We start from the raw sequence: 12,213 nt of genomic DNA on the forward strand, positions 1-12,213 counted from the left end.
CCTTTTGCCAACTGGCTGCTGCAAGCATGAAGGGATTTTTCTCCATTCACTGTCAGGACCTGGTAGAGCTCTTGGAGGTAAAACACAAAACTATGGGCCTCCCCCTGGAGTTTTTAACTCTTGATTTGTCTATTCTGAGCCTTCAGCAATTAGTTTACATTTTCCTAAACTGGCATTGGTTCCCATGGAAGCTTCTGCTTCTGGGTTTCTGCTCCAGTTCCCAAATATTGTGATTACCATTTCTGCCCATTTGTTGCTCCAATTTTGGGGGCAGTATTTTGCTCTGGGACCATACTTCTTTAATGGATCTAAGAAGAGGTGTTGATTTTTTCCAGTTTATTGAGCTTTTTACTTGTTAGAATGGAGTGATAACTCCTTATGTGCTAGATCACAAATCTGAAATCTACTTTGTAGTTCTGAAGTTAGGTCTTACAGATATTTTGGTAATCTTATTCCTTTGTATATCATGTTCTTTGACATTACTGTAAATAGTATTGATTTTAAATTTTAAATTCCAACTGTTTGTTGCCTGTATACAGAAACACCATAAATGGTATAATTTATATTATACACAAACACACACATATATACACATACCACATAATATAGAGGAACAGTATGATATATATACACACATATATGTCCTATATAGAAGCACATAAAAATATTTTATATTACCCACATATTTATAATATCCAGTACTCTTCATCTCTTCACCTTTGCATAGATCCAAATTTCCATCTGATTTTATTTTCCTTCTGCCTGTAAAACTTCAACATTTTCTGCAGTGCAGATCCACTGCTGATGTATTCTCCACACCTCCCAAACTTTTTTTTTTAGTGTGAAAATGTCTGTTTTCCCCTAATACCTGAAAGATATTTTCACACAGTGTAGAAATTTTAATGGGTAGTTTTTCTTTCAACATTTTAGAGACGTCTTCTGCATTTCAAAACTTTAGAGATGTCTTTTAGTTTGCATAGTGCACAGCAAGAGGTCTCCTGATCTTTTTTGTTCCTTTCTTTGTAATGAGTCTTTTCTCTCTGGCTGCTTTTAAGATTTTCTTGTCACTACTGGCTTTCACCAATCTGATTATGATGTGGTTTTCCTTTATGCTTCTCAACTTTTTATTTTTAAATATTTATAGGCTTTGAATTTTCACCAAATTTGAAAAAATTTTAGATGTTACATCTTTCCTCCCTCCCTGCCGCCCCTAGCCTGGTGAAACTTCAATGATATATATATATTAGACTGCTTGATACTGTTCCAAAGGTCTCTGATGCTCTGCTCATCTTCTTTGTTAGTCTTTTTTCTCCCCATGCCTTTGTTTGAACAGTTTCTATTGTTATTCCACTGTCCTTTTTAAAATCAACAATTATCTATTTTGTTGTTAATCCTAATCAATGTACTTTTCATACTTCAGTTATTGTCTTTTTCATTTCTAGTTCAACTTGGGTTTTTTTTTTAACATCTGCCATTTTCACATTTTCCTTTATATTGTTGGGACATGAACACTAAATTGATAATAGCTGTTTTATGTTGTTGTTGTCCATCAAACATATTGTTTCTAGGTCTGTTTCTAGCATTTCAGTTTTCTCCTTACTATGAATTATATTTTTTGCTACTTTGCATGTCTGGTAATTTTTGATTAGATGTCAGACATTGTAGAATTTACACTGCTGAATGATGGATGTTTCATTCTTTCAAAGAGTGCTGGACCATGGACGCCTGGGTGGTTCAGTTGGTTAAGCGTCTACCTTCGGCTTAGGTCATGATCTCAGGGTCTTGGCATCAAGCCCTGAGTCAGGCTCCATGCTCAGTGGGGAGCCTGCTTTCCCCCCTCCCTCTGCCCATTGCTCCCCGTGCAAATAAATAAATAAAATCTTAAAAAGAAAAGAAAAAGAATGGAGGACAATTCTGACATACAGTTAAATTACTCAGGATTACTTGCATCCTTTGTGTCCTTTTAGCTTTTTGGAAATAGGACCACAGCAGTTTTTAGTCTAGGACTAAGCCAGCCTCACTACAGCTACACCCACATAAGGACTCTCTCTACCTGTGGTTCCATATTATAAGTTTTTTTCATTATAGCCAGTGGGAAAGCAAAATGTTCTCAGTCCTGTACAATATCCAAAAAATGTTTGATCTTCTTTTCAATGGTTCTTTCCCCAGCCTCTTGTAGTTTCATCCTTTGCATGCATAGATCTGCATTCAGCCAATGATTCAAGAAGTTCCCTCTGCAGATCATCAGAGGTCTATCTTTACACAATTTGCTTTCTTCATTGTTCTGCCTCACAAATTCTAGCCAACTCAGATTCCCCAATCTCTGATGTATATGTAGCAAGACCTTAGAGGCTGTTTGGGCTCCTCCTGCCTCTGCCCTTTACCTGCAAAATGCCTCCAGGCAGTAAGCTTGAACAATGGTAGGGTGCATTTCACCTGTTTCCCTCTCCCAGGGAGATTGCTCCCTGTTGAACAATGTCTGCACACAATTCTTTTTCTTTTTTAGTTTGGTTTTCTGCTTGTTGACAACAAAAGAAAAATTCCTGTAGCAATTAATACTTCATGGGCAGAAGCAGACATTTCCTACACATTCATTTTAGTTTTGTGAAATCAACTGGTTTTCATGCACATTTTAGAACAGATTTAATTCAATAATTTTTCCCAAATTTATCAATAAGAGATTCTAACAGCCATTCTTTCTAAGTTCAGTAAACAAAAACAAATGTTCAGATCTAAATTTGATCAACAATATTTCATTCTTCTGTTTTTGGTCTCTAACAAAACTTAGAAAGTTTACTTTGTATATATTTTTTTCTCCTAGTAATAGTCATCATAGATTGATAACTATATTTATTTTGTTGCTTAACCATAGCAATTCTTTTCAGATGTTCACTACACTAGAGTCAAAATCTCTTATCAATCTCAAAATTCTTCATTTAACATTTCTAAAATATTTCTAATTTTTTGTTTTTAAAAAGTTTATGTATTTAAGTAATCTCTACCCCCCCAAGGTGGGGCTCAAACTCATGACTCCAAGATCAAGAGTCGCATGCTCCTCCAACTGAGCCAACCAGGAGACCAACCAGGTGTCCCAATATTTCTAATATTTTAAGTATTTCTCCTTGCTGCTATAGTATATCAAATATAGCGTTATTTAGGAGTTTAAGAAACCTAGCAGAAAGACTTTAAAAAGCAGAGTGGAGTTTTTGGCTTTCTCACTGGGCTGAGGCGGTGAAGATTACAATTTGGGTCCCACCAAGGTGGAGGGACCCTAGTGAACACTCCAAGCTCTCAGCTGGGAATCCATAGAGGTCTATGTCTTAAAAGCCACAGTGAACCAGCCAGAGGTAGAAGGACCTTACCACATTAACAAGCCTCAATTTATACCATTCCCTGAGTAGATTAGGTGACCAGGTCCTACTCAGCCAGAGAGAACAAACCTTGTGTACAGTAAGATATTATTCCAGAGCCTCACCAATTTTTCAGAAATTATCAAGCGTGCCAAAAGACAGAACCAAATGACCAGAAACTGACAGAAAAACAACAGAAACAGCTATAAAGATGATCCAGATGCTGGGGTTACAAAACAAGGACACTAAAAGAATTATGATTAATACTTTTAAGAATATTGAGGAAAGATGGATATAGTTAAAACCAGATGGAACGCTGATCAGAAAAGTAGAAACTATGGAAAGAAGGCTACAATGAAATTAAGAAGTTAATTCATATAAAGACACTATTACAAAAGTGGAAAGACTTGGAGTGGAAAAAGATATTTATAGTAAACATATCTAACAAAAAGCTTACGACAGGCAACTCAAAGGGAAAACATGCAAAAGTCTTAAGAGAAACTTCATAAAAGGTATCCAAATGGCTAACTGACATAAAAATGTGCTTAAGTACTTTAGAAGGAAATACAAATTAAAACCAAGACATGATGCTATAAACATACCAGTGTAGCTAAAGCAAAAAAGGCAGGTATTATCAAGTGATGGCAAGGATATGGAAGAACAAAAACCTCATTATACTTCCTAATGGGAATGTAGCTTTGGTATGACCTCCTTGGTAAAGTGTTTGGTAATATCTATTAAACGTGAAAATACATATACTCCATGACCTACCAATTCCATTTACAGGCAAATGTCCAACAGAAATGTATGTACATTCACCAAAAGACATAAAAAGGAATGTTCAAAGCAGCACTACTCATAATTTCCCCAATCTGCAAACAACCCAGATGCCCATTAACAGTTGTGAATAAGTAAACTGAGGTATATTCGTGTGATGAGCACTATATAGCAACAAGAATGAAGAAACTATTGCCGCTAAGCAACAGCATAGATGAACCTCACAACACATAATGTTGGGCAAAAGAAGCAAGACACCAAAGAGTTCACTGAGTATGACTCCATTTATATAAACGTGAAAACCAAACAAAAACAACTTATGGTGTTAAAAGATAGTTGTCGACCTCTGAGAGTCGTGGACCTGGGGCAGCGAAGGAACTGAGAAAAAGAGACGACAGTAAAGCAAGGCACAGGGGACATCGAGCGAACACTCCGAGGTCCCGAGGTTTATTTTCCATAATCTAATATACCTTCTACAATGATATAGATCTATAATGATTTACAGCAGGGGCTTAATAAGGCACATTCTTCCACATACACAGGGTTAGTCAAGTGAAGCAATGGGAGTGGAGAAGGAATAAAGAAATCTGTAACTGGCTGTGATCAATTAATTGTAAACACCATTGTACTTGGACCTTAAGACAGGATAAGAGAACAAAGAAGGGAATGCACAGTGTGCTTTTTACAGCTGGCTTCCTATCTGCAAAACATCTGCTGCTGCGTACTTTAGAACAGACCACACACATCCCAAGGGCATTTCACTCTGATCCTTTCAGGTTATTTTTAACCCTGCAATCTCAAGTTTTCTCGGAGATCTCGGGATCTGAACGAACATGCACCAGTGGTCGCTGTGGCGTTCTGTTTCCCACAGATAGTGGTTACTTAGGTCAGTGTGGTAGGAGTGGGATTAGTGACTAGGGGTGAGGCATGAGGCAGACTGGATGCCACTGATTTGATCTGGGAGATATTTACAAAATGGGTTTACTTTGCCAAAATTGCCAAGTGATGCACTTTTTGTTTGTGCAGTTCTCACTGGGCATTATGTTAATTAATTTTATTTAAATAGTATACATATGGGGCTTGTTTGTGTATTAATTATTATTCATTTTTAATATTTATTATTAATACCCTGAGAAATTAATCTATCTGCAAACTAAAGACTGAAATTCTGTGAGTATTTAATGATACATTACTTTTATAAAACTTCCACTGACTGCTACCAACGATGGCTTTTTTTTTTTTAAGATTTATTTATTTATTTTAGAGAGAGAGAGCAAGCGGGAGCGGGGGGAGCAGAGGGAGAGGGACAGAATCTCAAGCAGACTCCCCGCTGAGCTTGGAGCCCAATGGGGGGGCTAGATCCCACAACCCTGAGACCATGACCTGAGCTAAAATCAAGTCAGATGCTTAACCAGCTGAGCCACCCAAGTGCCCCAATGATGGCTGTTTTTTAAATGAACCATATCGGGAGGGAAATTGAAGACACTGCTGATTCTCATGTTCATCTGGATATACCTAACCTATGTTTTCTACTTTAATTTTACCTTGGAGAAAAATTTGTGTCTAAAATTAGTAATTACAATTCTCCAGGTAATGTTATAATATAGTAATTTAAGATCATGTGTTCTGGAGACAAACTGGGTCTAAATCTGGGTCTAAATCCACTGGTGGCTTTAGTGGCTTGGCCACTTACTAGCTGAGTGTTTTGGGGGCAAGAACCTCTGCCTTGGTTTCTTCATCTATAAAAGAGGGAGAAGCTTCACAAGATTAAATTAATGTTAATGAAGAATGAGTAGGAAAGAGCACATGCAACACTGTAGGAAATTTCTTAAAATATTGTGGCTGGTAACTGCTTTCCCCTCTTTGATCTCTACAAATAGTTCTTCACATGAAGTTCAATGCCAGACTTAGGTTTTAGACATAATTCACGTTTCATTCAATCAACATTGGTGAAATAGTCTGTTCCTGGGGCCTTACACCTTGATGCTTCCTTTTCACTTTGGAAATGATTGCACATAGAGGCATTTTCTTCCTATTTAAGCAAGTTCCTTTTATTCAAACGTGTTCTGGTCCGTAGCCTTCTCTTCTATGAGCATCTTCAGCTCAGCTGTTACTGCCTTTCCCATTTCCTACACATTCTCAAAAGAAAATTGTTTAAACTTCTACATCCAACCATTACACTACAGACATAGAAAGTCAGTTGTGGCACTAATTCCTTTAACGCTTGGGGTTAACAGAAAAAACAATTATAAAACCTCCTGGCTTTCTCTAGAGTTTTAATAATAGTGGAAACAACATGTTTTTGCTTTCTTTTTAAAAGTTCCTTTATTTCTTAAATATTTTTTTGAAAAATTTTAAATAAATTATATGTATAAGGAAGTAAATAAACTGCTATGTAGAGTTTATTTGGACTCTACTATGATGGAACCCCCACACTTGAACAATTTGAGAAGCTATTTAAAAAAATCTTAAGAAATTTAACTTTATATATATGTATTTGTTTGATACATATATATCTGTTTGAAGACATCAGAAAGCTGTGGTAGAAGCCACGACTTAAGGAACTGAGATCCCAGAGAGAAAGAGGGTATACACAAGTGGGCTAGACACTTGCCCCTCTCACTGCAACTGTCAACGAAACCACTCAGGAATACTGAGAAGCCAAGCAGAAGGTGGTTGATATCACAGTGGACTGTATCGAGGAAAAATTGGAATATACAACCAGCAACAGAGGGGGAGCCATAGGAAACACCCCAGTGTTTCTGGTAGAAGTCTTAGAGGGCTATGCCATAAGATGGAGTAAAAATCAAAATAGACCTAGTCTTATAAAGACCGCAAATAAGCCTCAGTTCTGCTCAATTCCTGATTAGATTGAAGTATATTATTTAACATAATGGCTTAAAGAATAAACAGTTAAAATCTCAGTTTCTGTGGGTAATGCAGTATGGAGCAGTATAGCTGAGGGGTTTTGGCTCAGGATTTGTCATGAGGTTGCATTCAGGATGATGGCAGAAGCTGCAGTCATCTGAAGGCTCAACGAGGGCTGAAGGTCCTGCTTCCAAAATGGTTTACTCACATGGCTGTTGGCAAGGTGCCTCACCATGTGGGATTCTGCACAGGCTGCTTGATGTCCTCTAGTAAACTATGCTTGTTGCCATGTTAATATGGTAGTTAACTTGCCTCAGAGCAAGCAATCCAAGAGAAAGAAAGGAAGCTATGATGCTTTTTATGATCTAGTTACATATTGCCACTTTTGCCATATTCTATTTGCTATCACTAAGTATAGCCCAAGACAAAAATTAGACTCCACTTTTTTAAAGGAAGAGTATATCGAAGAATGTGTGCCTATATTTTAAAACCATCAACAGAGCCTATGTCCCTCTCTCTGCTGCCTGCCAGAGTGTAGGGTGAATCTACTCTGATGGAAGGTAACACCATTTAGAATCTCTACAATTTTCAATACACAATGTCCAAGATTCAAACAAAAATTAGCAGTTATAATAAGAAACAGGACAAAGATTAAAAAATAGCAAATAGAAACAGAGCTCAAAGTGACCTGGATACAAGGGTCATAAGAAATGGATCAGAAAATAACAGTGATTAAAATGTTCAACACATGGACAACAAGATAAAGAATTTCACCAGAGAATCTCTATCTATAGAAAAGAATACAATGGCGGCCTGGGTGGCTCACTCAGCTAAGAGTCCGACTCTTGATTTCAGCTCAGGTCATGATCTCAGGGTTGTGAGATCGAGCCCAGTGTCAGGCTCAGCGCTGGGTGTGGAGCCTGCTTAAGATTCCCTCTTCCCATCTCCCTTTGTCCCTCCCCCACTGTGCTCATGCATGTGCACGCCCTTTCTCTCTAAAAAAAAAAAAATAAAAAGAATAAAATGGAAAGGGGAGAACTGAAAATTAAGCAAACTGAAATTAACAATTCGATACATGGGTTTAACAGCCACTTTGATCCAGCTGGAGAGAGGATTCATAAACTGGAAAATAGGTGAGTAGAAAATATCCAGACTGAAGGATGGTATGTACAAGAAGCATGTAATTGGAATACTGAAGGGGAGAAGAGATGGAATGGTGCTGAAGGAATATCTGAAGAGATAATGGCCAAGAATTTTCCAAAGATAATGGAAGACATAAAACCAGATTCATGAAAAACTGTGAGCTCCAATCAAGCTACCTTAAAAAACAAACACTAAACCGAAGCCCCCACAACTAGCATCAGACAGTATACTAATGAAAACCAAAAAGAAGTAGAAGATCTTAAAACCAGAAATACAGACATTTTCTTCAAAGAAGCCACAACAAGACTGAAGCTAACTTTTCAACAGAAATTACAGAAATCAAAAGACATGTAATGACATCTTGAAAGTTCTGAAAGGAAATACCTACCTACAATACAATACTCATGTTAAAATATCCTTTAAAAATAAAGACAAAATGGAATTATTTCCAGACCAAAAAAACCCGACAGCATTTATCTTGAGCAAAACTAAAAAAGGAAGTAACAAAATTCTTCAGGCAGAAGGAAAATTTTCCCAGGTGGAAAGATGAAAATACAGGAAGAAATGAAGAGCAACAGGAGGGGTAAATAATGTGGGTAACTCTAAATGAATAATGACTGTAACAAGACAGTGGTATCATCTTGTGAGATTTAAAATAGAGCTGACCTTGAACAACAAGGGTTTGAACTGCACAGGTCCACTTACCCATGGATCTTCTTCAGTAAATAAGGTATAGTACTCTAGTGTATTTTCTCATGATTTTTAATAATATTTTCTTTTCTCTAGGTTATGTTATTGTAAAATACAGTGTACAATATACAGCATATACAAAATATTTAATTGACTGCTTATGTTACCAGTAAGGCTTCCAGTCAACAGTAGACTATTAATAGTTAAATTTGGGGGGAGTCAAAAGTTATGTATGAATTTTTGACTGTGTGTGGGGTCAATGCTGCATTGTTTGATGGTCAACTGTAATGTAAAATTAAAATGTGTGAAAACACAAAAGATGGAGGGGGAGAGTGGTAAATGGAATTATAAGGTTCTAAGGTCAAGCATTACCTACAAAATGGTAAAAGTAGTAATTCATATTGGATTCTAATTATTAGAGTCAAGAATCCAAATCATGATTTTTAGGACAATTTCTAAAGAAACAAAAGATGTATAATTAACAAGGTAATGGGGAAAGAAAAAAAAGATTAATCCAAAAGAAGGCTAAAATAGAGACACACAGACAAAATAGGGGAAAAGGCCCATAAAACAGATGGGATAAAAGAAAACAAGTAGAAAGACTGTAGTTATGAACCCACATATTTCAGTAGGATTACATTAAACATAAACTAAATTTTCTAATAAATAGATAACTATTTTTGAATTGGATTAAAAACACATGTAGTTTAATAAATAATTATTAATCATGTAGCCACCACTCAGGTAAATACATTTTATATGACCAGCACTTCAGAAACCCATATGCCTCTATCCTATATCATAAATCTCCTCCATAAATAGCATTTGTAGTGCTAATTTCTTTGTTTTAGTCTTTAGATTTACCATCTACCCTTGACTTCCTACATAAATTTTTTTTTTCTGGCTATTTTTGACCTTTATTTGAACGGAATCCTACTATTTGAGCCTGCTTTTCCATAGTGTTTTTGTGGGAGTAACTGGTACTGCTGCATGTTACTGCAGTTCTTCCATTTCCACTAATATACAGAATTCCACTGTATGGATTTACTGCAATTTATTCTTTTCAACTGTAGATGGGCTTTTTGTCCTTCTGTTTTTGACTATTATGGAAAATGCTAATAAACATTCCTCTACATATATCCTATTGAACATTTAGAGGGTATGTATCAAAGGATGGGACTGTGAGGTCAAAGGATATTCAGATCTTCAATATTTTTAGATAATGCCAATTTTTTTCTAAAGCATTATACCAATTTACTCTTCTAACAACAAAAATGTTAAATAAAATCAATTCCCTTTTTTTCAAAACCTCACCAATACACCAGGTATTGTCAGATTTTAAAATGTTTTACTTTACCTGATATGAAAAGGTATCTCATTGTGGCTTTAATTTGCATTTCCCTGATTACTAATGTAGATGAGCACTTTTCATATATTTATTATCGGTCATTTGGAATTCCTCTTTTGTGAAGTAGATGTACAAGTTTTTTGCCCATTTTTATTTTGTATTATCTGGCTTTTACTCATTGATTTGAAGTACTTTCTATATACTCTTTCTATATATCCTCTAGGGAAAGGTCCCTAGAGGTTCTATGTACTTCAAGTGTCTTCTCCCACTTGATGGCCTGTCTTCTCACTAAAATTAGTGGCTTGAGAGAAGTTTCTAATTTTAATATGGTAAAATGGATCAATTTTTTTTTTATCGTGAAGGTATTTGTGTCTTAAGAAATCCTTCCTTATCCTAAGTTCATGAGGATGTTCTATATTACCTTCTAAAAGCTTTGTAATTTTCCTTTAGATAATTGAGTTCCTTAATCCACAGGAGATTGATTTTTATGTGCAGTCTGACATACAGATCCAATGTCTTTCATATTTTCCTCAACATGAATAGCAAAGTAACTGCACTATTTATTTACTAAAAGTCAATCATTTCTCAAGTGATGTGACATACAATCTCCATCACATATCACATATACATATATGCATGGGTTTCTGGATTCTCTGTGACACTGCTCTATTTGTCTATTACTTGAATTGAATAATACCACATTATTCTAAAATTTCTGCGGTTTGTAGTGTCCTGACATCTGATGGCAAATTCCCTCCTCTTTGTTTCTCCAGTTGATGGATATCTTGGTCTCTTAATCCACTGTATTTACATACACATTTTAGAATCAAATCAGCTTGTCAAATTCCACAAAATTACACGCTGGAAAACTGATTGAAATTGCATTCTATAAATTAATTTGAACAAAAGTGAAAACATTCTATAAATACTGCATTGTCCAACCCATAAACATAGTTCATTTTCCACTGAATTCTTCTTTAATACCTCTCAAAGTTTTATAATTTTCTTCAGCTATTACATGTCTTATTAAATGTATTCCTAGGTTTGGTGCTACTGTATGGTTATCATATCTTTTAAAAATATCTTTTAATTCCCTGTTTATATCTGGTATACAAGAATATAAATTTTTATATGTTTGAGATTGGCAATCTTGTTAACTTGTTAATCCTAATAATTTATCTGTAAGTTACTTTGGATTTCCTATATTATATACCTACCCCAATCATCCAAGAATAGTAATAATATTTCTTCCTTCTTTTTCAATCCTTTCTAAATTGACCTCTTTTTCTTTCATTAGCCAAGAGATCCAGTATAATGTTAAAGTGGTGAGAGCAGGCATCCTTCTATTTTGTATCTCAAGGGAAATACTTCCAATATTTGGCCATCAGATCTGTTTTAGGGTTTTTGTAGATACTCTTTATCAGATTAAGAAGTTACCTCCCTATTCCAAGTTTGCAAAGAATTTGTTTTTAATCATAAACAGGTTATTTTATCAAATCCTACTTGTATTGTGGTTAATAATGATTCTTGTTCTGGCAAATTACATTAACTGGTATTTTATTATTGACCCAGCAGCATTCCTGAGACAAACTCAACTTTTAAATTGAACTTGGCTTTACTAGAATCTTGTTTAGGATATCTGCCTCTATTTCATGGGTAAAAATGGACTATAATTTTCCATTTCTGTAAAATGTTAAAATTGATTTTAATATATCACATTTATACGAGATTTTTGTATCTACTCTCATAAAACAAACCGAAAAATATTCCCTCTTTTTTTAATTTTTGGAAGTTTGTTTAAAACTGGTGTTTTGTTTTTTTTTTAAATTTTATTATGTTATGTTAGTCACCATACATTACATCATTAGTTTTTGATGTAGAGATCCACGATCCATTGTTTTCGTATAACACCCAGTGCTCCATGCAGTACGTGCCCTCCTTAATACCCATCACCGGGCTAACCAATCCCCCCTCCCCGCTCCCCTCTAAAACCCTGTTTGTTTCTCAGGTCCATAGTCTCTCATGGTTCATCTCTCC

The sequence above is a fragment of the Leptonychotes weddellii genome, chromosome 5 (genome assembly GCF_054177405.1).
Source record: "Leptonychotes weddellii isolate Sample4059 chromosome 5, ASM5417740v2, whole genome shotgun sequence".
Taxonomy (NCBI): Eukaryota; Metazoa; Chordata; class Mammalia; order Carnivora; family Phocidae; genus Leptonychotes; species Leptonychotes weddellii.